This window comes from Moschus berezovskii, chromosome 28, assembly GCF_049115385.1.
Source record: "Moschus berezovskii isolate FMDL1 chromosome 28, NW_MosBer_1.0, whole genome shotgun sequence".
In the NCBI taxonomy this organism is placed as follows: domain Eukaryota; kingdom Metazoa; phylum Chordata; class Mammalia; order Artiodactyla; family Moschidae; genus Moschus; species Moschus berezovskii.
In genome coordinates, this window is record NC_142487.1 from 18,899,527 (window position 1) to 18,926,117 (window position 26,591).

Sequence of the window (26,591 nt, forward strand, 5' to 3'; positions counted from 1 at the left end):
CAGGAGACGAGTTCTGAAACATGGGAACATGATAGCCAGAGGGTAAATAAAGGGAGACTCACACTCCTCGGTATATGTGTTTCTGAAATCAAGGAGATTTTTTAAGTAGTTAATTGGAAGTTGATTGTTTTAATGGAAATAGGAATGTAGAATTATCGATTTTTATCTGCTTGAAAATTTTGACTTTAGGACTTCCAAAAAGTATGGAGGGTCCTCAAAAACTTAAAAACTATAACTACCAAACATATCTATAAAACAGAAGCAGACTCACAGAAAAAGAGAACAGACTTGTGGTTGCCAAGTGGGAAGTGGGATGGGGAAAGGAAGGATTGGGAGTTTGGGATTAGTAGATGCAAACTATTATATACAGGATGGATAAACAACGAGGTCCTACTCGATAGCTCAGGGAACTATATTCAATACCGTGTGACAAACCATAATGGAAAAGAATATATATATATAATTGAATAATTTACTATATAGAAAAAATTAATACAACATTGTAAGTCAGCTATACTTGATAAGTTTTTTTTTAATAAATAAAATCATTTTCATAAAGTCCACTTTTTCTTTCTTGCGGCTTTTTTTTCCTGGATAAGTTAACTGTCTGTACTTTTCCTATTAATACTGTTCAAGCCAATTTGAACCAGTATCATTTACTCTTTCTACAAACATTGACAAAGCTCTTATTTTGTGTCTCATTCTGGGAATATAAAAATGGAGAAGAAACCATGTTTTTGGTCTACAAGCAGTTTATAATGTAGAAGAGATGGATTTATAAGCCAATAACATATAAGAAATTGGGTGTCATACGTCTACCAGAGAATTATAAGGGTGGAGGACAGAAAGGCCAGAGTCATCAGTTCCTGATGAAATAGAATCACAATTTAAGAATCTGAGTCATTAACATCAGAGATCTTTTCCAGAACTAGCATTTTCTGAATTGATTGTATCTTCAAGGACTCCTCAGATGTGTCTTCCCTTAATTAACAACGGCATATGTCAAAACTGGTTTGTTTGTTTTTTTTTTTTGGTTGTATCATGTCTTAGTTGAAGCCCACAGGAGTTTCTAGTTGAAGCATGAGAGATCTTGTTCCCTAACCAGGGATCAAACCTGGGCCCCGTGCATTGATCCAGCACTTTCAGCCACTGGATCACCAGGGAAGTCCCTGTCATAAGCTCTTTAATAAAGTTCCGTTAGTTGGGGAAATTCTTTGGGTTTTCAGTGATGACAGATTCATTTGTCATTGCCTATCTTGACGATCTCTGATTTATAGGAAGATAGCCAAAGGGCAAATTTGAATTCCCAGTTTCCTTCAAGGTCAGTGGGAAATCACTCACTTTTTCCCCTTCAGTCACTTGGCTCCCCTGACATTCAACAGTACCCAGCACTAGCAAGTGAGCAGGCATCTGCTTGTGACCTCCAGCTTCTGAATTCGTTCCCTCAACTTTTAGCTAAATAAGGATGAAATTTAAAATTCAGGGGCTTCTTATATCAATTGGTGTTTTTAACCTACAGATTGTGACTCATTAACAGGTCATGAAATCAGTTCAGTAGGCCTTAATCAGCTTTTATAAAAACAAGTAGGATAGAAGAAAGCAAAATAGAAAACATCAGGATGCGTTTCATCAAGTAAGATAAAAATTGGTGAAACTTTTTATTCCCACTTTTGGGTGTGTGTGACCACAACATAAAATGTATTTCTTACTGTGTCGCAGGGAGAAAATTAAGCCACTAGACTCTAATCTAGACCCTAATCCTCATAAAGACACTTATAACCATCTAGCAAATATCTGTTGAATCGACCTGATTTGTATGTGTGTTTGTGGCTTTACTCAACAAACACTAAGTCTGTATGTGTATGACATTGACCATTGCAACCCTTCATTTAAATTTTGTAAAAACGAAGGATGAGAGCAGGCTTTCAAAGATTAATCAGCTTCAGTAAATGCTCTTTTTTTAAGAATAAATCATTCTGTTTACCAGGACTGCTTATTAACCTTTAATCTGGCTGGTATAAAATAGACCCTAAGGTCTCTAAACCATGTCCAGAACAGATCCTACAAAGCAGGAAGCTCCTGAGAAAGAAAGTAAAGTCGCTCAGTCGTGTCCAACTCTTTGTGACCCCAAGGACTGCAGCCTACCAGGTTACTCCGTCCATGGAATTTTCCAGGCAAGAGTACTGGAATGGGTTGTCATTTCCTTCTCCAGGGGATATTCCCGACCCTGGGATCGAACCCAGGTCTCCCGCATTGTAGGCAGACACTTTACCATCTGAGCCACCAGGGAAGCCCCTGGGTCATAAGCAAACAGAGCTTTCAGATCCTAATCTGTCCTGTGTTGGCCCAAACTGCTGCCTAACAACCAATCTGAGCCACTCAGTGCAAGTTCCTGGCCCCCTAGCATAGATGCTGTCACAGGTACCTGTCCCTGGTGTTCTCTTTCATGCCGTGGAAGCTGAGCGCTGATTTTTTTATGGCTATGATGACCGCCCACCCCCACTGGCACCATAGGCTTCACTCTTCCCGGGAGCCACAACCTCCCTGTCCCTCAGTGGGCGGAGTTACCACTATCCAGAACTCCCAGTGACTACCACGGTCACAGGCTGTACTCAGCTTGCAGATCTGGGCCAAGCCTGCAGAGGCTTGCACCATCCCATCTGCCCTTCTGTGCTTCTGTCTTCCTGTTGTGTGGGCTAGATCATCCTACAAATTCTTCGGTTCTCTGCCTGCGGGTCCAGGGGAGAGGGGTGGAGTGTTGGGAGGAGACTGGGGGAGAGGGATTTGTGGCAGGGGTATCTGGTGATGAATTCTGTCAATAAGACTCAGGCTCTGACCTGCTTGCAGCCCGGTGGAGGCCATCGGACTGTGATGGTCCACAGATAATCTGAGCAACCCGGGGAGGCGGAGGGGGAGGATCACAGAGGCCCCCTCACCATCCCTACAGCAAAACAGAGTGTCCTTCAGCAGGACCTGTGCCCTTCAGCAGGACCAGAGCTCTGAGGTTTCCAGCGCTTCCTGGAGCAGGGGCTTATCACATCCCCTGTTCCTGCCCCTGAAGGTCAGGCATGTTTCTCCCATCTAAGTGCCAAAGCTTCTTTTGTGGGGAGCATACACGTGGCTCCACTGAGACAGAACACCAGAGCCTACTACCCAGACAGAATCTGCAAAAGGGTCCATTTTTATGCCCTCTGTTTTCCCTGGTGGCTCAGTGGTAAAGAATCTGCCTGCAGGAGACCCACGTTTGATCCCTAGGTAGGGAAGACCTCCTGGAGAAGGGGATAGCTACCCACTCCAGTATTCATGCCGGGAGAATTCCAAGGACAGAGGAGCCTGGCAGGCTACCGCCTATGGAGTCACAAAGAGATGGACATGATTGCCCAGCTAACACTTTCACTTTTCCCAAATTCAAACATCACAGCAGCCTCGTCTGTGTCTTAGAGCAACGCCGAGTCCCAGCTTTCCAACACAGACAGCTAATGAATGGAGCACCATAAAAATGAATGCTGAAACACCCTTAAGGGGCTCCTGTCTCAGAAACTGAAGAGAAATTCTTGATCACTCCTGTGTGATCTGGAAGATCAGTTGCATTCCAGAATCTTCTAGTTTAAAAAAGCCAGCAATCAGCAAGGAGTTTTTAATCTGGCATTTGTCTGGTTTTTGGCACTGCAGCAAAATGGCTAAATCTAGATCTGGGGTCAAATCCCAGCTTTGCCACTTAACATCACTTAACCCTCTAAGCTTCAGTTTCTCTATCTATAAAATAGGGATAATTCCACAACCTACCACATTAGGTTGTTATGAGGATAGATTAAAAGAACCTATCTTAAGCACCGAGTACAGTATCTGGCACAGAGGCGCACAGAGCAGGACCCCGTGGTCCTTGGACCCCACGTCCTCTGCCTGCCCTTCACAGTCTGTGAAAAACTTTAGCCAATAAATAAGTTTAATCAGGGAAATGAGAACATGCAGAAACAAAGGAAAACAGTCAAAGGAGACCAAGTAATAATAGTTTAGTCATTAAGCACAGTCAAGGACCTTGAGTTCCTTCTCAAGGATTACAGATAATATTCTGAGCCATGTCCTGTGAGCTGTCTTATAGATACGGAAACAGCACGGGGGGAGAGGTTAACTATGCGATGGCCGATTGTAGATGACATAAGCTGCCACAGTTCTGAGAACTGGCCTCAAGATATGGAAGCAAACCGACCCTGAACTGAAGATTAACTGTATGTAAAACAATGGACGGAGAAGGCAATGGCAAGCCACTCCAGTACTCTTGCCTAGAAAATCCCATGGACGGAGGAGCCTGGTAGGCTGCAGTCCATGGGGTCGCTACGAGTCAGACATGACTGAGTGACTTCACTTGCACACATTGGAGAAGGAAACGGCAACCCACTCCAGTGTTCTTGCCTGGAGAATCCCAGGGACGGGGAAGCCTGGTGGGCTGACGTCTATGGGGTCACACAGAGTCGGACACAACTGAAGTGACTTAGCAGCAGCAGTGTTTACTAAGACTCACTGCTGAGACAGTTCCTTGTTACGTGATACTGCTAAAAGATTTAATTAAGTTATTAAAAAGGACACTCTAGGTTAGTTTCTAAGGCTTATCTCAGTAACCAATCTTCAGATAAAGGTCAGATGCTCCATAATGTACAACCAGGAGATTAACACCAGACTATAATCATTTAACGAATGAAGTCAGGTGACTTGGGATATACCAGGCTTTATCTAATGAAAGTTCTTGACTTATAATTCTTATTTTACTAATAACTTCTAGCTATGGCTATATTATTTTCTATGTCACTTGTTTCACTGAGCCTGTGATATAATGCTGAACTGACAGTTCCATATGAGATCAATAATTGTAATAATGTGACTCTGGGTATGAGAAAAACCAACAAGAGGAAATATTTTCCTGGACCAGGAGGCTAGTAAGACAGTGGTCCAGAGACTTTTGCTACTTGCAAGGCCTGGTCCAATTTTAGCACACTGAGTGGCCCATCACTTCCCTAGACCTGGGAATGAGCCTTCCCAGCACCGCGGGACACAATGGCCATGAAATGGTGTCACATGGTCAGATATGTGGCTATGAAGGGACCCTGCTGACTGGAAGTTGGTCCTTGCCAGCTGCCTCTACAAAGATTACATCATGACCATTGCAACCTGCTGACCTTCAACACCCCCTGAAAGAAGTTCAGGGAGAAAATCAGGAATGAGGCACTCTGTGCTCTGAAAAAAAAAAAAAAAACTGGCAGAACAGGCCTTCAGATAGTTAGATCTTTTCAGAAAAAGGTTTTATGAGTTCCAATTCTTACATCTTCTCATACCTAGAAAAACACTGACGTCATTAAAGGTGAAATCTGCTTTGGCTATTAAAAATTTTTTTTTTACAATTAAAAGTCAAAATAGAGTAGCTATGGTTCAGACATCCTGGGAAATAACTATTTCCCAGATATCCTGAAAAATGATATTATGGGTGTGATTTCAGATTAGACGCTGTGACCTAATGTAGAACTTAATGCTCCTGTAATGCATTTTTGCTTCTGTACTTTGCTTGCTGCTCGTAAAACCAAAGTTACTCCATTTTAAGAGGTTATTTTTAAGTAAAGATTCCTAAAATTGTTTTTGAAAAAAAAAAAAACTTAAAAGCTTAAAAAAAAATAAAATTAATGTCACCTGATGTATAGCATTGGAAAAATAGTCAATAATATTAAAATAATTTTATAGGATGTATAATCTATAAAATATTGAATCACTGTGTTATACACCTGAAACCAAAATAATATTGTAAATCAACTATCCTTAAATGTTTTAAAAATATTGAAAAAAAAAAACAATCGAGATGACACTGGTCAGGCAGCTAGCTGATGACCAATTTCAAGATGACTGTCAGAGCTGACTGTGCTATTTCTGCTTGTAGACCTCTCCATCTGTCTACAAACACTCGAGCCCACTGATTGTCAGTTGTGGGGAGTCAGCCTTTGGACAGGATGGCCTTCCCTGTTTGCTAGCATCCAAAATAAAGCAAACTTTCCTTTCCGCTAACCCTGTCCCACTATTGGCGTTTGAGCAGCGAACAGCCAGACCACACTTTTGATAACAATAAGAAACAATAAATGTTCATTGTTGTTGTTACAATTATTAGCAATTATGAGAACTGTTGAAAGAGTAGGATAAGGTTATTCAGACTAAGACAAATGATAGACAGTTTATAATCATGTGTCCTTACTTCAAAGTATAAATTAAATTTACTGTATTTCAGTATATCATACTTGTTTGCTTGCACACATGACAAAGCACATCATACAGTGGAAAGGACATGGACTTCAGAGTCAAACTGTGCTCACATCCCTGTCTTTTACTTTCTGAGACAGTCGGGCAAATTATCTAACCTCTCTGAGCCTCAGTGTGCATGTGTGCACAGTCGCTGTCATGTCCAACTCTTTGCAACCCCATGGACTTATAGCCTTCCAGGCTCCTCTTTCCATAGGATTTTTTTCAGGTAAGAACACTGGAGCTGGTTGCCATTTCCTCCTCCAGGGAATCTTCCTGACCCAGGGATAGAACACATGTCTCCTGCCTCTCCTGCATTGCAGGCGGATTGTTTTACTGCTGAATCTTCAGGGAAGCCCCGAGGCTCAGTGCACTTATCTACAAAATGGAGTCATAAGAAACATGTAGGATTGTGCTGAGGATTTAATAAACCTCTTCTCTTCTCCTTCTCTCCCAGGCTGACACTCTCTCCCATGTACACAAACAATTCTTACCCTATAGGAGCCCTTATCACGTTGTACCATATTATGTCCCCCACCATAGTGTAAACATCTTGATTTGAGTGAGCCTGTTTTGTTTGCCTTTCAATCTCTGGTATTTAGTGAGCTCCTTGGACATAGCTGCTGCTGCTGCTAAGTCACTTCAGTTGTGTCCGACTCTGTGTGACCCCACGGACTGCAGCCTACCAGGCTCCTCCATCCATGGGATTTTCTAAGCAAGAGTACTGGAGTGGCTTGCCATTGCCCTCTCTGTGGACATAGCTGGTACCCAGCAAAAGCTTGCTAGCTGACTGAAAGAATCACTGAAAATGGCGGGAAAATACAGTTGCTAGGAAAACGAAATTTACTCCCCATATTCCAGAACAAGCTTAGTAGCTCCTTCATAAGCAAATTGTACTGTATGCTGAGATTTTCTCACTGTAGTAATGTAATCTGATTCGTGCTTCATCTAAATCTTCACGATAAGTGGTATTACCATGCATCCCACTATATTCCCATGTCCCCTGGGTTCTGTGTTATCTAACCTTGCTTCTAAACTTTCTGCTGAATGGAAATCTTTTCTTAAATTATCATTACACAAATAACACATGGTCACAAAAAATTACAAGTCTGGAAAAGTTAAACTAAAAATAAAACTAAAACACTCCAAATTCTACCAACAAATTATGATTCATATTTTAGGTATAAGCTTCTAAGAATTTTTTTACACAACCTTATTGAAATACAATTCATTACATTGTTATATTAGCATTACTTTGTATTACTAATTGTATTATTGTATTAGTTTGCTAGGACAAGAAATCAGTTAGGGTTCTCCAGTGAAACAGTAAAGGGTATGTGTGTGTGCGTGTACGTGTGAGAGAGAGAGCAAGACAGAAAGAGAGAGATTCGTTGATTAATTTTAAGGAATTGTCTCACACGATTGTGGAGGTGCAAGTCCAAAATCGACAGGGTAGGCCGGCAGGCTGGAGACCCGGGGAAGAACTGCAGCCCAAACGCAGTCTTCTGGCAGAACTTCTTGCTCAGGAAGGTCAGTCTTTTGTTCTATTAATGATTTGATTGACTGGATGAGACTCACCCACATTAGGGAGGGTAAGCAGCTTTACTCAAAGTCCACCATTCAAATATTCACCTCATTCAAAAATACTTTGACAGAAAAGTCCAAAATAATGTTTGACCAAATAGATGGGCACTGGCTGTCCTGCCAAGTTGACACTTAAAAGTAACCTTTGCAGGCAGCCATGACAAAATATCACAAACTGGGTGGCTTAAAGAATAGGAATTACTTTCTCACAAATCTGGAGGGTACAAGTCTAAGATTAAGGCGTTAGCAGGGTTGATTTTTTTCTGAGGCCGCTCTCCTTGGCTTGCAGATGACCGTCCTCTCCCTGGATCTCCACATGGTCTTTCCTCTGTGTGTCTGTGTTTTAATTTCCTCTTCCTAAATAGACACCAGTCGTATTGGACTAGGCTTCATCCTAGTGACCTCTTTTTAAATGAACTAACTGCTTCTTTACAGACCCTCTCTCCAAATGTAGTCACATTATGAAGTGCTGAGGGTTGAGATCTCAACAAATGGCTTTTGAGGGGTACATAATTTAGCCTCTAATGGTACCATTCTGAAACTGAGCAGGACCCTGTGGTACAAAAGACTGGTACAAAAGACTTTCTGTGTCCCCTGTTTCTCGCTTGCAAAGAAAAGGCTTCAGCCTCCTAGACCTTCCCTGAGTACCAAAAGGTAGATTCAAACAGTTGTTAACCAGGGAACTGAGGGGATGCAGAAACAAAGGAAGAGTAGTCAAGAAACAATAGTGCAGCAATAACGCAGAATCCTTTTGAACTGTGGTGCTGGAGAAGGCTCTGGAGAGTCCCTTGGACTGCAAGAAGATAGAACTAGTCAATCCTAAGGGAAATCAACCCTGAATATTCATCGGAAGGACTGATGCTGAAGTTGAAGCTCCAATGCTTTGGCCACCTGATGCAAACAGCTGACTCATTGGAAAAGACCCTGCTGTGGGGAAAGAGCAAAGGCAGGAGGAGAAGGGGATGACAGAGGATGAGATGGTTGGATGGCATCACCAACTCAGTGGACATGAGTTTGAGCAAGTCCCATGAGATGGTGAAGGATAGGGAAGCCTGGTGTGCTGCAGTCCAGGAGGTTACAAAGAGTCAGACACTACTGAGCGACCGAACAACAAAGCAGAGTCCAGGGTCCTCCTCAAGCAATATCCAATACATCTCCAAGTTTCTCCACAGGAACTAAGGCCCCCACCCTTACTTGGTGGAGGATGGTAACCACACGCTGAGACCTCAGACTGGATGGAAACAGAGGGCTGATGGTTGAGATTCCTGAAATCCCACCTCAGTTCAGTTCAGTTCAGTCACTCAGTCGTGTCCGACTCTTTGCAACACCATGAATCACAGCACACCAGGCCTCCCTGTCAATCACCAACTCCTGGAGTTCATGTGAACTCATGTCCATCGAGTTGGTGATGCCATCCAGCCATCTCATTCTCCGTCGTCCCCGTCTCCTCCCACCCCCAATTCTTCCTAGCATCAGACTCTTTTCCAGTGAGTCAACTCGACGCTTTAGGTGGCCAAAGTATTGGAGTTTCAGCTTTAGCATCAGTCCTTCCAATGAACACCCAGGATTGATCTCCTTTAGAATGGACTGGTTGGATCTCCTTGCAGTCCAAGGGACTCTCAAGAGTCTTCTCCAGAACCACAGTTCAAAAGCATCAATTCTTCAGCGATCAGCTTTCTTCACAGTCCAACTCTCACATCCATACATGACCACGGGAAAAACCATAGCCTTGACTAGACGGACCTTTGTTGGCAAAGTAATGTCTCTGCTTTTTAATATGCTATCAAGTTTAGTCCTAACTTTCCTTCCAAGGAGTAAGTGTCTTTTAATTTCATGGCTGCAATCAGCATCTGCAGTGATTTTGGAGCCCCAAAAAATAAAGTCTGACACTGTTTCACTGTTTCCCCATCTATTTCCCATGAAGTGATGGGACCAGATGCCATGATCTTTGTTTTCTGAATGTTGAGCTTCAAGCCAAACTTTTCACTCTCCTTTTTCACTTTCATCAAGAGGCTTTTGAGTTCCTCTTCACTTTCTGCCATAAGGATGGTGTCATCTTCATATCTGAGGTTATTGATATTTCTCCCAGCAATCTTGATTCCAGCTTGTGCTTCTTCCAGCCCAGCGTTCCTCATGATGTACTCTGCGTATAAGTTAAATAAGCAGGGTGACAATATACAACCTTGACGTACTCCTTTTCCTATTTGGAGCCAGTCTGTTGTTCCATGTCCAGTTCTAACTGTTGCTTCTGACCTTCATACAGGTTTCTCAAGAGGCAAGTCAGGTGGTCTGGTATTCCCATCTCTTTCAGAATGTTCCACAGTTTATTGTGATCCACACAGTCAAAGGCTTTGGCATAGTCAATGAAGCAGAAATAGATGTGTTTCTGGAACTCTCTTGCTTTCTCCATGATCCAGCGGATGTTGGCAATTTGATCTCTGGTGCCTCTGCCTTTTCTAAAACCTGCTTGAACATCTGGAAGTTCACGGTTTACATATTGCTGAAGCCTGGCTTGGAGAATTTTGAGCATGACTTTACTAGCATGTGAGATGAGTGCAATTGTGCGGTAGTTTGAGCATTCTTTGGCATTGCCTTTCTTTGGGATTGGAATGAAGACTGACCTTTTCCAGTCCTGTGGCCACTGCTGAGTTTTCCAAATTTGCTGGCATATTGAGTACAGCACTTTCACAGCATCATTTTTCAGGATTTGAAATAGCTCAACTGGAATTCCATCACCTCCACTAGCTTTGTTCGTCATGATGCTAAGGCCCACTTGACTTCACATTCCAAGATGTCTGGCTCTAGGTCAGTGATCACGCCATCATGATTATCTTCGTCGTGAAGCTCTTTTTTGTACAGTTCTTCTGTGTATTCTTACCACCTCTTCTTAATATCTTCTGCTTCTGTTAGGTCCAAACCATTTCTGTCCTTTATCGAGCCCATCTTTGCATGAAATGTTCCCTTGATAGCTCTAATTTTCTTGAAAAGATCTCTTGTTTTTCCTATTCTGTTGTTTTCCTCTATTTCTTTGCATTGATCGCTGAGGAAGGCTTTCTTATCTCTCCTTGCTATTCTTTGGAACTCTGCATTCTGTTACCTCAGGACCAACCAATCAGAAAAACTCGCATGCCCTGCAGCCCTCCCTGAATATTTTGCCTATAAAACTTTTCCTGGAAAACCATCAGGGAGTTTGACCTTTTTGAGCATGAGCTACCCATTCTCTGTGCTTGGCCCTGTGATAAACCTTTCTCTTCTCCAAACTCAACAATTTTGGTTTGCCTCATGGTGCATCCAACACATGAATTTGCATTCAGAACAATTCAGTTCACTCATTCAAAGTGTATAATTCAATGTTTTTTTTTTTAACATATTGACAGAGCTGTACGCCTGAACTCTGGCCCACTCACCTGCTGCACAGCAAAGTCAATGAGCTGACACTGGATTGTAGTGAAGGAGAGTACAGCGTTTATTTGTAGGGCACCAAAAAGCCCAGACACCCTGAGATAAATTTCAGGGAGGGTTTTTTTTAAATTAATTAATTTATTTACTTGGCTGCCAGGTCTTAGTTGCAGCATGCAGAATCTAGTTCCCTGACCAGGGATTGAACCTAGGCCCCCTGCACTGGGAGCTCAGAGTCTTAATCACTGGACAGCCAGGGAAGCCCCCAGGGAGGGGTTTTTAAAGGCAGCATTTGGAGTGAAGGTTGCAGCTCATGGACTTCCTTCTGATGGGTTGGTAGTAAGGTAATGGGGTGATATTTGGGGAATGATACCATCATTCCCCATTCTTCAAGAAGAAGAAGATAACCTTTTTCTTCCAGTTGGTCTGGTGCTTCTGGTCAGTAAGTAGTCACCATCCTCCACTTGGATGGGTGGGGGTGGTCTTAGTTTGTGCAGAACAGCTCAAGGATATGTATCATATTGCTTTGTATGCCCCTCAAGGTGGGACTGGGACTCTATTTCATTGTCAGATGATTGTCATTTCTGTCCTTTGCTCAACTGGTTTTCTTTGGCCTCTGTGTTCCGTCACTTTCCTAATTAGTAACAGACATGCCTGCTCTTTGGAACTCAGGGAAGTACTGGGAAACTAAAACCTTTTTCCAACAAACAAGAAACAGAGGGACTTTTGTATCTGGGAAGGCTCCACAGGGTCCTGTTTGGTTTCACAACCATCACTGTAATCAAATATAAAACAGTTCTATCACCCCCGAAAGAATTCCCATACCCATTAATAATTGCTCCCCATTCACCACCCCCAGTAGAGGAAGGATCTAAAGCTCTATTCATAATTAAGGAAATGGAGGCCTGGAGATTAGTCCAGGGCTAGAATCTAGCTGAGAAAAACCACAGGGCTTCCTCCCCAGGGAGGAATTTGAGATACTGATAGACAGCCACCTGTTCAGTTATACTCATTTTTCTAAGTGCCAAAGTAAAAACTAATATTCCAAGAATTTTTCCATCTGTCAGTAGATCCTATATGATTGTGGAGCTGCTGCTACTGCTGCAGCTAAGTCGCTCCAGTCATGTCTGACTCTGTGCAACCCCATTGACAGCAGCCCACCAGGCTCCCCTGTCCCTGGGATTTTCCAGGCAAGAACACTGGAGTGGGGTGCCATTGCCTTCTCCAGATTGTGGAGGTAGATATCTGCTTCTTGCACTAATGTTCATCAGGGTGTTACAGTCTTCTGCTTAAGCATCATGCTTATCCCCCCTTAGAAGCAAGTACAAAGTGCCCTTCTCAGAGAGCAAAGAGCCATCCAAGTCTGAAGCACGAGCTACTACCCACACACTAGGGTTTAGTTCATAACATGGATGTTAGCAAAAAAAAAAAAAACCAACATGATATTAATTGTTCAGAAGTGCTGCCACAATATCCCCACTTGGAAGAAGCAGCCAATTAGTTCTCTTTACATTCTTTAGAAAGGACTATGGGAAATGACACAATAAAATATGTCATGGGTTACAGATTTTTGGTTGAAAAACAAAATAAAATACAAGGAAGGGGGATTTTCTTTCTAGTTATGTGCATCCCTAAGATGCTAGTTTCTTTGGACTTTTTGTCACTTTTCCTTACTAAAGTGACTTCAAGCACTGCACTTAGCAGCCCCCTCAAACTTCTAGCCCCATAGGCTTCAAGCATTATCTTCAAAGACATGCAGTTTAAAGATTCCCACCCAGGACACTACTCTTTTATAAAATGAATAAGAACAAATAAAATTATTCTGGGGTGATGGGGTTTCTATAAAAGAAAGCATGGTAGGAGACAAGTTTATACTCTGTCTATAGCACAGTGGGGTGGCATAGGTACTGGATTGCAAAAGAGCATAATAAACCCAGAACAAGCTCTGGTTTGATGGCCAAACTAGGCTAGCGCCAAATTCCTATCAGTGAGCTAGGCTTATAGACAATTCCTTGGACTTTGCTTTGCAGTGTAAAGATATTTCAGTCCTAAAATCTGATCTCTGATCCAATGACACTTTTTTTTTTATGGCCATGTGGCAAGCAAGACCTTAGTTCCTCTACCAGGGATTGAACCTCTCCACATTGGAAGCTCAGAGTCCCAACCACTAGACCACCGGGGAAGTCCCATCAATTTTGAATCAAATGTCAGAGCATGGTCAAAGTTGCTCATATACTCCTGTTTCAATTCAGGCCCAAGCTTGACAAGTCAGTCCACACCCAAATTTTCAGCTCTTCAGGTCCAAGAATAGAACTGGAAATGGGCACCACCCTCAGTGTAGAGAAAGACTGGGATTCTACAAAGGGACACAAACTCTGCCCAGTCATATACCTATCCCTCAGATAAAACAAAGACAGAGCTTGTCTATTTTTGAGATGTAATCAAAAAGGATAATCCAGGACTTATATGCAGATTATGCTTTTGCTTCTCTATAATGTCATAAAATAGTAACAGTGATAAAACAAGCTACCATTACCAGCATCAATTGACTTTCACATGAACTCTTTGAAACATAGAATCCTGAATGTACAGACAGACCCAGGTCAACAAGAAGTACTGGGACCCAGAGTTTCTTCCCCTCAACTTAGGGAAAAGGTTTCTTTCCCAGCACCCCCAGCTTTGTTGTAACGCCATTACCCATTTCTCAATCACTTCACATTCCAAAAGAAGTACCTTTGACCCACTTTTCGTTCTTTCGTGGCCCTAATCCCTTTAGTCATCAATTTCCAAGCATTATTTCCTTGAAAAGTCCCACATCCTCCCTTCTTCCATCCTCAGCCAGGGCAGGTCCTCAGTAACTACATGCTGTTCGTGTCTTGCCCTAAGCCCCTCTCCATCTCCTCTGCTTGATCCATCCATACCAGAACCCCTGTAATGTCATCTTCACGGAGTCATTCCTCGGCACATACAATGGTGGCCCCCGGCACCTCCAACTTCAGCCCGTAATCCCCTACCAAGTTTTTGAAGTCCTTCACAAACAAGATTCCTCCGCTAGACTTTCTACTCCTGGATGGCAAGACTGGTCTTAATGATCCCCCATTGTGACACAGAGTAGGCAGGGAGTAAATTCCAGCCAAACAAACCAGCAACAAACCTTGAAGTCCACAGAGTAGGTCATATCACCCATTTGACCATAATTACTAGAACAGAGAGTTAATGAGTAGTGTGGATGTTTTGCGTTTATACAGGTGAGAAAGCACAGGAAGGGCATTTTGACAGGTCAGTACTTTGCCTGGTCTTGTAAGCGCTTGCAATACTTCTCTTGAGTGCAGAACAATAAAACGCAATTATTTCATGAGTACTTTTAAATGGTAGTATAGGCTCAGAAGAACTGATGTCAAGTATTTCTTAAAGTTGACTGCAATGTGGTAATTTATAGGAATAACATATGTTTGGTCTTCATCCACAGTTCCTGGCTCACAGCTCCCCAAACCCTTGGAATTTCCTGAGCAATAGGAGCAATGGGATATTTGGTCTCTTGTCTTCTGCTCCTGGAAATACTTCAGGGCAGTTGACATTTAGACCCCACTCAGGCATGGGACTGGTTGCCAGGAGAACTGACCATGTGTTTAGAGGTTGGAACTTTCAGTACCACCCCCATCTGCACTCCTTATTTTTCATTTCTGGGGAACATGGAGGGCTCTGAGGTTGAATCAGTTGCCTTTAGTCACTGATTTAGTCAGTCATGATAATATAATGAAGTCTCCATAAAAACCCAAAAAAGACAGCTTCTTGATTGTTTTGGGGGAGCTTTCATGTTGGGGAACCAGAAAACTTCCGTGTCCCCTGAGCCAGACCCTAAACACATCAATCACAGAAGCTTCTTTGTTCAGGAGTTCTCCTTATGTATTTCTTCGTCTGGCTGTTGATTCACACCCTTTAATATCCTTTTTTAATAAACTGGCACTCTAGCAAGTAAAATGTTTCTCTGAGTTTTGTAAACCATTCTGGAAATTAATGGAACCCAAAGAGGGGTTCGTGGGATCCTCTGACATATGGCCAATCAGCCAGAAACACAGGTAACAACCTGGACTTGCTCCTGGCCTCTGAAGTAGGGGGCAAGCTTGTGGGACTGAGCCCTTAACCTGTGGAATCTTATTCTATCTCCAGGTAAGTCAGTGTCAGAACTGAGTTGAACTGCAGGTCACCCTGCTGCCATCCACAACTTGCTTGTTAGATGTGGGGAAGCCTCCAAGTACTCTGAATTGGACTGGGTCCAGAAACCCTCTTCATTTACTATACAGAATTTGAGGCTGTAGTGAATACCCTGTCTGACCACAGAACATTGCTTTGTTTGATCACATACCCTTTCACACAAATCAGATGTACTATAAATAACACCACTTGAAAATATAAAAATAAAAGAACACATCACTGGGGAGGTCACTTAACATTTCCAGGCCTCAGATTCCTTATCTGTAAAATGAGTTTGTACAAACCAGATGATCTCTGTGTTCCCTTCAATTTTGATGTTATTTTATTTCATATGCTAGACAACCATCTTCAGCTCCATAAATTAGTAAGTTAATTAGTTTGAGCATTTAGTTTTAAGAGCACACAGGCCAGTAAACTCCTGTATCTCCAGTGTGTTCTATGGAATATTCAGACGGTTGGAAACTATTTATTTTGATAAGGAAGGAGGTTTTTTATTTTGAGCACCACCATGCTGCCAATCATTACCATCATATCATTTTAAGAAGACATTTTAAAGCAAAAATTTAGTCTCTGGATAAAAGATAAACCTTATGTTTACTTTATTTTTAAAAACTCATTGCAATCTCTTTATTTGTCTCATTTCATCACAGACTAATGAAAACTTAGTCACAGACTGATATCTGTTATCATCCTGACATCATTTCTTTTCCCCTGTGTGATCTGCTGCTGCTGCTGCTAAGTCGCTTCAGTTGTGTCTGACTCTGTGCGACCCCATAGATGGAAGCCCAACAGGCTCCCCCGTCCCTGGGATTCTCCAGGCAAGAACACTGGAATGGGTTGCCATTTCCATCTCCAACGCATGAAAGTGAAAACTGAAAGTGAAGTCGCTCAGTCGTGTCCGACTCTTAGCGACCCCACGGACTGCAGCCTACCAGGCTCCTCTGTCCATGGGATTTTCCAGGCAAGAATACTGGAGTGGGTTGCCATGCCCTCCTCCAGGGGACCGTCCCGATCCAGGGATCGAAAGTGCATCTCTTAAGTCTCCTGCATTAGCAGGCAGGTTCTTTACCACTTGCACTACCTGAATATTATAGTAAAAGATGTAAAAAAAAATCTTACTTGCTCTAGTCAGTTGTAAAGTCCTTGGTGTTGAGAATAAAGTCTTTGGACTTCATGCATAGTTAGGCACATTTAGCAGAAGATCCTACAGGAAATGGATTCTCAGGAAACTCAGGGAAGAATGAAGCAAGGGAAGAAGAAAAAAAAAGAAACAACAAACAAACTTTTAAGTCTGTAAGTTAAAGGAGAGGATTTCCACCTGGAGAAGTCCTCTAAGGGAGTATTCAAGAGAAAGTGAAGAAGCAGAAAAGGAAAGACAGCTGGGTTAAAAAGCCAACAGATAAGTGAAAGGGATTCAGTTCAGTTCAGTTCAGTTCAGTCGCTCAGTCGTGTCCGACCCTTTGCGACCCCATGAATCACAGCACGCCAGGCCTCCCTGTCCATCACCAACTCCCGGAGTTCACACAAACTCATGTTCATCGAGTAGGTGATGCCAAACTTTTTCACTCTCCTCTGTGAAAGGGATTATGTCTAAACAAACAAGAGGCAGAGAAAGTAGGGGAGAGGGATGCGGCTGGGAACATATTCTTTATGGAAGATACTTTGTTTCACGACCTTCCCTTCTTTCTCCCATGTTTCCAGTCTGCTTGCTCAGTGTGTTGACTTGCTATCAGAAAGAAGTGAGAGCTAGGTATGTATATGGGATAACCGCAGACAGGCTTGCACTCTGAAAAGCCAAGTTAATTCCTTCCCTAGAATGTAAGGACTACTCCTCTGAGAGCAATCAACTGACTGACTCAGGAATTTTTCTCCACTGACTGTGAGCAGATTCATTCCTACAAGGAAATCACTGGAACATCTTGTTCAGCCAAATCATTTCTTCTTCAACAAAGCCCAAGCCAGTCCTCACAATGCCAGGCTGTCCCTTTGCTCACCCGGGACATTGTCTGGATAAATCATCTTAGCCTGGGTCAGCAGGGGGTGGGGCAGAACCTTCTGTCTTAGATAGAGGCATATCACCCACATACTGCTGTGTGATCATCCTTGCCAACTCAGAGCTATATTCATTTGACACTAGCTTCGTTACAACCATTGAGCCCATCAGTTCAGGTCTAGTCTTCTTAGAGCCAGCACCTCCGTTCAAGTGTCCAGAACAGAACCCTTTACCTTTTCATACATTGTTTGCTTTTCTTCCTGATTCCTCAAGTTTTGATTTAACATCACTCTCCCAGGTCAGGAAGCCTTCAGATCTATCTAATAACCAGCCCTAAAGGCTCTTTCTCTCTTGGGCCTAATCAGATGCCAGGATCTCCACCCATCTCTGCTGTAAACTCCAGGGATGAAACCAGAGTTCCCCTCCTTATGCAAAAGTTGCCACTGAAGCCAAAATTAAGTAAAAGAAAAAGAAAAATATTAACACCTACCATATAGCACAGGGAGCTATACTCAGTATCATATAATAACCTACAATGGAAAAGAATCTGAGAAGGAATATATATATATCTCTACATATTTACCTGTCTGAATATCTGAATCACTTTACTGTATACCTGAAACTAACACGTTATAAATCACCTCAGTTCAGTGGCTCAGTCGTATCCAGCTCTTTGCAAACCCATGGACTGCAGCAAGCCAGGCCTCCCGGTCCATCACTAACTCCCAGAGCTTGCTCATACTCATGTCCATTGAGTCAGTCATGCCATCCAACCATCTCATCCTCTGTCGTCCCCTTCTCCTCCTGCCTTCAATCTTTCCCAGGATCAGGGTCTTTTCTAAGGAGTCAGTTCTTCACGTCAGGTGGCCAAAGTATTGGAGCTTCAGCTTCAGCATCAATTCTACCTCAATAAAAATTAAAAAAAAAAAGATAATGAATATCCACACCACACAAAACAAAACAAAGCTTAATCAGTTTTCCTAGGAAGAGTTTCATAGCCACTCCCTGCACAGGAACACTGACTATAAATAAACGGTGCATAGTTTACAGTGTTCAAAGGTCACAGCCTTAGGGGGCTCCCAGGCTCTGATTCTAGAGGCAAAGCTCACCACCCACCCCCTTCCTCTGGCTGGATCTTCAGCCCAGGAGTGGACAGGGCTCATAGAACAGTTGAGCTGTCCTCTATCAAGAAGTGGTTTGCATTTCTAAGACTCTCCTCTTCCATGTTTCTGACCCATGAGTGATCACTTTCCATTTTCTTAGGTCTATTTTCTTTAGCTGCTGCTGCTAAGTCACTTCAGTCGTGTCCGACTCTGTGTGACCCCATAGACGGAAGCCCACCAGGCTTCCCCATTCCTGGGATTCTCCAGGCAAGAACACTGGAGTGGGTTGCCATTTCCTTCTCCAATTTTCTTTAGCTAACTAGTCTTAAAATTTAGAATAATTCCTCCATCTCCCGCAAAACTGCAAGCTTTTTCCTCTATCCCTTCCTTTCCATTCCATCCCCATTGTCCTGGTTTAGATTCTTTTAACATTAATAGGTTAACTAGTCTAGCTTATCCCTGTGCCCTCCTAACTGATCCCAGTGATACTTCTGAAGAACATTTTCAACATGTGACTACTTTCACTCCATCCGGGTATGATCTCTCCTAAAATTTTCAGCAACTCCATTGCTTACAGAACAAGGACAAGATTACTGAGCAAGGCTTCCACATTTGAGCCCCAACCTGCCACTCTTAACACTCTCATAGTCTACATTCTGGCTATTGGAACAAGATCTAAGATTTCAAATCTATCTATCTGGAATACATTTTTACTTATCAAAGCCCTAGCAATCATTTACACAAAACCCTGCATGCGGGTGTCTATAGCAACTTTATTCATAACCAGGGAATCTTGGTTTGGGCCCTGGCTAGGGGATCCTTTCTCTCCTACCAGTGGGGTCGTGAAATATTCAGTTCAGTTCAGTTCAGTCGCTCAGTCGTGTCCGACTCTCCGCGACCCCATGAATCACAGCACGCCAGGCCTCCCTGTCCATCACCAACTCCCGGAGTACACTCAAACTCATGTCCACAGAGTCGGTGATGCCATCCAGCCATCTCATTCTCCGTCGTCCCCTTCTCCTCCCACCCCCAATCTTTCCCAGCATCAGAGTCTTTTCCAGTGAGTCAACTCGTCGCATGAGGTGGCCAAAGTATTGGAGTTTCAGCCTTAGCATCAGTCCCTCCAATGAACATCCAGGATTGATCTCCTTTAGAATGGACTGGTTGGATCTCCTTGCAGTATAAGGGACTGGCTTTTAATCTGTTTTCCAGTGACAAGGAAACCTCTTCCTTCAAACTCATTATGACTCACAGCAAATTGGTAAATTGTAACTTTGTAGGTAAGATTGAGACATTTATCTTTTTTGTGTACCCAATCCCTCCAGAAATTGGAAATTTAGGTTCCCAGCAGCCTTAAGGTGAATAAGAAAGGTCACCACCTGACAGTTGCAGGAATATCAAGAGATTTGGGGGAACCCAAAAGAGATGAATTCACCCAAATCTATAGAACCTGGAGGCAAAGCCCTTGGCATGGCTTTTGAGAGGCCTTTTAAAAGTTCAGTCTGAGCAAACAAATTAATCTTAATTTGGCTATATTTGGCAAAAAATGAAGGTAATTTTAGAGAGAAAAAGATTATGTTTCAAAGGATATTAAATTCTAATTTTCTTAGTTGGGGTCCGTATCTAAGACTCACCTCCTAGCTAATTCTTTGTTATGTTACACAATTGTTAAGTTTAATTGAATTATTAAAAGATAATTTGTTTCTAAATTTGTTTCTGAAGCTTATCACAATGATCTATCTTTGGATAAAAATCGAATGCTCCACAACCTGCAACCAGGAGATTATGCATACTGGAAAGGGCATAATTTGAAGAACTGTCTCCATCCTAGATAAAAGGAGCCTTACTGGGAGAAGGAAATCGCAACCACTCCACTGTTTTTGCCTGGAGAAACCCGTGGACAGAGAAGCCTGGCAGGCTACAGTCTATGGTGTCACAAAAGAGTCGGTCATGACATAGTTACTCAACAAGAATAATTGGGTACTCTTAACTATCTTATTATGAATTCTCAGTTAGAAAGGGCCTCCGCCCTGGACTGGGCTATAGAAAGGACTGCTGACCTGAAATACACCCATATCAGTGTAAGAAGATAGCAATGGTAGGGAGTTGAACCCAAAACCTTGACCAGGCCTGTAAGACCCATCCTCCTAACTCAATTGAATTGTTTCCCAAATGTTTGTCTCCATGTAACATTGAGTAGTATTACTTTACTTCTAATCTTACAGTTGCCCCCAGTGTTTAGGATAAAAAGAAAATTCTCTAGTCACAGAGTATGTACTACTCATGACATGAATCGCTGCTTGCTTTAAGTCCACTGCTAAAAGCCCATGTAAAATGTTTGTGTTATAATCAGGTACAATTGATAACAGGCATAGCCTATAAATTAGCATACCTCTGAGCTTCTTCATAATGTCTGATTAGTTTTCCCCTAAAGTAGATAACTACACAAATGTGTGTGTGTAAACACACACACACACACACACACAAAGAAGGCCTACCTAGCACCGAGGGACAGGATGGACATGGGACAGGAAGTAATCATCCTGGGGTCAAGGGATAAATATTGAAAGATTTGCAAACAAAAGGGGAAATGATAGAAGAAATACTCACATTCTGAAGTATAGGGAAGTCCTTCTAATTTAACTTGAACTTAATAATGACCAGAGCAGCCTGTTTGGTGGCCTACTGACCATGCTTTGTACATCTGCTTTGGCTCTTGAGGAAGGGAATGCATTTGAAAGTCAAAATGGAATGGCTGTGGTTCAGGCATCCAAAGTGGGGCTGTGTGGCCACTGTGGATAAGATTTTGGACACATTGTATTGCTGAGGACTTGAATTTTCTGAACTCTGTGCTCTCAAGCAGTGTCCCCTGGCAGCTGAAATGAAACCTTAAGGTCTCCTCATGTAATTATTAAATTTTTGCTTTAGATTAGATTTCAGCATAAAAATAAGACATATGTGGAATGGCCAGTAGCTCCTGTTATGTGTATACTAACATTTCAGAAGTTACAATCTACTTTAGATAAAATTAGGCAACTTACTACGTGGCTACAACAAAATTTCTCCAGAAACGCCAGGTCCAGGTTGAATTTCAGGCTTATTTTCCTGAATTCCTCAGGGAATGAGATCTATTTTCCCAAGGTTTATTAAAGTTTGGGTTGCCACTTTTCCTCCTACTTTAACTGGTTCTACTGCACCAAGATAGTTGACCAAGGTACTCAGATCTCAATTACACATTCTCCCTGCTTGGTGTGTAAGGTTAACACCGTACTTTCCTTTACCACAACCTGGTGTCAGTTAATTGGCTTTGCTGCACCCATGGGCAAGTGGACGCAAGTTCAATTCAGCAATAAAACTAACTCTGCGTAATATCATAATCGTGGATATATGTTATCCATTTGCACAAACCCACAGAATGTACACCAAGAGTGAACCTTAATGAAAACTATGGATTTTAGGTGATCATGATGTGCTGACTTTGGTTCATCAGTTGCAGCAAATGGACCACTCTGGGGTGGGGGAATGTTGATCTCGTGTGTGCTGTGCAATGTGTGGGGTCAGAGCGTATGGAAACATTGTACCCTCCTATCTGCTTTGCTGTGAGCCTGAAACTACTCTAAAATAAACAAAGTCTGTTAAAAAAAAACAAACCTGTGCAATCCTTCAAGGCTCAGAAACAATGGCGCTATTTCCGAAGCCTTCCTTGATTTTCACTACCTGAAAAGCTTTCTCCCTACTGTGTGCTCACAGCACTTCCACACACCTTCTCCAGAGCACTCACCTGTTATTTGTGTTTCAGTAGCTGAAACTCCAATACTTTGGCCACCTCATGCGACGAGTTGACTCACTGGAAAAGAGTCTGATGCTGGGAGGGATTGGGGGTGGGAGGAGACGGGGACGACAGAGAATGAGGTGGCTGGATGGCATCACCGACTCGATGGACATGAGTTTGACTGAACTCCGGGCGTTGGTGATGGACAGGGAGGCCTGGCGTGCTGTGATTCATGGGGTCGCGGAGAGTCGGACACGACTGAGCGACTGAACTGAACTGAACATGTTCACATCCTATTTCCTCTTCCAAACCACAAACTCCAAAGGCCCAAGAAAGTACTATTGATTTTTTAAAAATTTATTTAACTGCTCCAGGTCGCAGTTTCTGCAGGTGGGATCCGCATTGCCTTATGCAGGATTCTTCGTTGAGGATCAGGATCCAGGTTCTGGACCAGGAATCTAACCGGGACCCCTGCATGAGGAGCACCGAGTCCCAGCTACTGGACCACCAGGGAAGGCCCTGATTTTTGTGTCTTTCAACGTCTAACACGTTTCCTTACATACATTTTCACACATACACTATTTGTTAAGTCCTTTAATACACCAGTGTTGAGTTTCGTCAACAACTTTGTGTGTCAATAAACAGCTTTCAGCTCAACCTACAAACACTGGGGTTTTTGCCAGGAATTATGTTAATCATTTCTCATATAACTGTACTCTCAGTCCAAAGGTTAATCTATACAAAGATAAACTTAAAAAATAATAAATCCAAGTATGTTCCTGATAACTGTATGCTTATCTGGCATTTTACATAAAAACTAGCTCTTTTGTATTCCCTGAGTCAGAGGAGGAAAGGAAATCAGACAGATAAGGAACAAATTCAAGGTACCAGCAAATGAGGGAAGAGATTAGATTTAGAATTTTGCAAGGCTGAAGGAAAGGTTCTTGCTGAGCTCGGTGGTGTGCCAGCTGATGAAGCAGCTGACTGAAGGTGCTGATTGATAAACAAGGTGATTTGACCAGGATCTTGCACATAACACTAAAGAAAGGTATCTAGCAGGCAGACGACTGTCCCAGCAGTGTGGTACATTCTGGGTGAGTTCTGGCCCGGCGTTCAGAGGAGCTGGGTGTTAGCCGGTCCTCACCCGCTGAAAGGGCTTCAGGGGACACATTTAGTCACCTGGGTGAGTCTCACTGCATCTCCAGAGAATGATGATGGCAGACTGAGCATTAGATCGCTTTAATGCTGCAATCTGGAGCAATCCCTTCGCTTGAGCAGATAATCTGAGTAAGTGACTTTGTTGCATCTGTGGGAAGTATGAAGGGAGGCTAAAACTAACACAGTTGAAAAAAATTAACAAAGTTGGGGACAGAATAGGGAAGAAACAAAAGGAGTTCCACTCATGGAGAGTCTGGAGAGTTGGGCTATAAAATCTGACCTTGATACAGGAAAGGGGAAGAGGGCAGAAAACACTGGACTTCAGACTTTGACAAAACCTCCCTTATCTCATCTGATCTTCACAGTAAGTACCCTAAGAGTTGTGTGAGATAAAGGGATGCTGAGCAGGTTCATCCACAGGTGAATAAAATATTTCAGGACACCACCCCAACAATAAAGTCCTTGAACAAATCTTGACAAGCCCCCTTCTGTACCTTTGCTGCTGCTGCTAAGTCACTTCATTCGTGTCCAACTCTGTGCGACCCCATAGATGGCAGCCCATCAGGCTCCTCTGTCCCTGGGATTCTCCAGGCAAGAATACTGGCATGGGTTGCCATTTCCTTCTCCAATGCATGCATGCATGCTAAGTCACTTCAGTAGTGTCCGACTCTGTGCGACCCTATGGACAGCAGCCCACCCGGCTCCTCTGTCCACAGGATTCTCTAGGCAAGAATACTGGAGTGGGTTGCCATTCTGTACCTTTAGGCTCCTGTAATTTGTACTGGCTTGTTGCTGGTGCCAGCTTTACTCTGTGACTGCCTGGATTCCAGAAAGATGAAGAATCTAAAAATAACAAATGAAATATTTGCTAGACTTGATTGCTTCTTCCCACTACCCTGACATGGGGACATAATGTGACAAAAGTGTTATTTTTGAAAGATAAATTAGACAACCATTAGTGAGATAGAAGAGCTCTGGAAGAGAAGGGAGACAGAAATATGACCAGGTAGGAGCTGTGGCAATTCCTGAAGGCTAGAGAAGGCAATATAAAGAGAAGGAACTGGGTCTTGGTGATAACTGGATTATAGGAGATGAAGGAAAAATATTCATCTTCCACTGTTATCTATTGAGCATTGATTATATTTCTTGTTTTACAGTTGGGTAGGTGCTTTCACATGCTCATTTAATTTGTTCTTCAGAACGACCCTGCAGAAATAAGTTTTATAAGAGATATTGAGGAAATCTCCATGGTCCATGGCTAGGAAATGATAGAATTTGAATCTAGATGTCTTAACTCTGAATTCCATGTTCTTTTCAACACATTACGGATCTATGGGACTTCCCTGGTGGTCCAGTGGTCAGGCATCTGCCTTCCAGTGCAGAGGACATGGGTTCTATCCCTGATCCTAGAAGATCCCACATGCCTCGTGGCAACCAGGTCCATGTGCACAACTACTGAGCAATCTGGAATCCACATGCCACAACTGCTGAGCCTGTGCTGTGACTACTGAAACCCACACGCCCGAGGCTGTTCTCAGTAATATAAGAAGCCCCCACATCGCAAGTAGAGAAAGCCCTCGTGTGCACAGAAGCAAAGACCCAGTGCAGCCAAAAATAAAAAACAAATCAATTTTTATAAAAAGACATTACGGAGCTAGAGAAGCAGGATTACAGAAATGGCACAGCTGGAGGAGCGGCCCACAGAAGGGACACACGCTGGGTTTGATTCTGGATCCATGAATGTGAGCCGTGGTGGCACAACCTGGAGATGTTCAGTGCTGACCTGACTCACAATCTTGCTTTCCATCCCCACTCACTTAAATGCAGTCCCTCCCCAGAGCCCGGGCCCCCACTGCACCTCTTCCCCAGGTCACACTGGATTCAGCCATTTCAAGCAACTGCTCCACCCAGTTACCCTACCTGCTGCCCTGAGCCTCCCAGGTTTGTGGTTTTCTCATTCCATTCAGTTCAGTTCAGTTGCTCAGTCATGTCCAACTCTTTGCAACCCCATGGACTGCAGCACGCCAGGCTTCCCTGTCCATCGCCAGCTCCCAGAGTTTACTTAAACTCATGTCCTTTGAGTCGGTGATGCCATCCAATCATCTCATCCCCTGTCATCCCCTTCTTCTCCTGCCTTCACTCTTTCCCAGCATTAGCGTCTTTTTCTAATGAGTCACTTTTTCGCATCAGGTGGTCAGAGTATTAGAGTTTCAGCTTCAGCATCAGTCCTTCCAATGAATATTCAGGACTGATCTCCTTTAGGATGGACTGGTTGTATTTCCTTGCAGTCCAAGGGACTCTGAAGAGTCTTCTCCAACACCACAGTTCAAAAGCATCAGTTCTTTGGTGCTCAGCTTTTTTTATAGTCCAACTCTCACGTCCATGCATGACCATTGGAAAAATCATAGCTTTGACTAGAGGGACCTTTGTCACCAAAGTAATGTCCTATTACATATGCTTTGACTTTCTGGAAACATTGGCCCCTTGATCTTTCCAATTTATTTTTCTTTTATTCTTCTTCTCTCCTCCATCTCTTCAGATGGCCCCAGACTCCTTGGCTGATCGTTTAGATCCTGCTCTTACCAGCACCTTTTATTCCCTTGCACCCTCTTCCTCTGTAGCATCTCAAACAACACTTCAAGCCTGGCTCGGTGTTACAATCTGTTTTCCTGCTTGCTTAATTACTAGAGAAAAATGTCGCAATCTTGCAGAGAACACTTACAAACCCTCCAACTTCAGCTGGGCCCTCAGCAACTACCTCAATCCTTTCCCTGCCTGGTTTCCCTGTCAATTGTTGTTATTTAGTCACTAAGTTGTTTCAAACTCTTTTGTGACCCATTGGACTGTAGCCCGCCAGGCTCCTCTGTCCATGGGATTTCCCGGGCAAGAATAACTGGAGTGGCCGGGCAAGAATAACTGGATTGGGTTGCGATTTCCTTCTCCAGGGGATCTTCCTGACCCAGAGATCAAACCCAAGTCTCCTGCACTGGCAGGTGGCTTCTTTACCGCTGAGTCACTGAGGAAGCCCCTCCTTCTGTCCTGCCTCCTACAGAGAAAACCTTAATAGCACTGTGCATGCTCTCCCTGTCAC

General features: G+C 43.1%; 1 protein-coding gene across 1 annotated transcript in view; it reads right to left on the reverse strand.

Annotated features, from left to right (window-relative positions):
• Nucleotides 1-26,229, reverse strand: part of MRO (maestro) — a 56,279-nt gene extending 30,050 nt beyond the window's left edge. The window contains exon 1 of the mRNA XM_088833386.1: nt 25,421-26,229. The gene's annotated coding sequence lies outside the window, so the exon portion shown is untranslated. The remainder of the gene's footprint in view (nt 1-25,420) is intronic.
• Nucleotides 26,230-26,591: the final 362 nt, after the last annotated feature.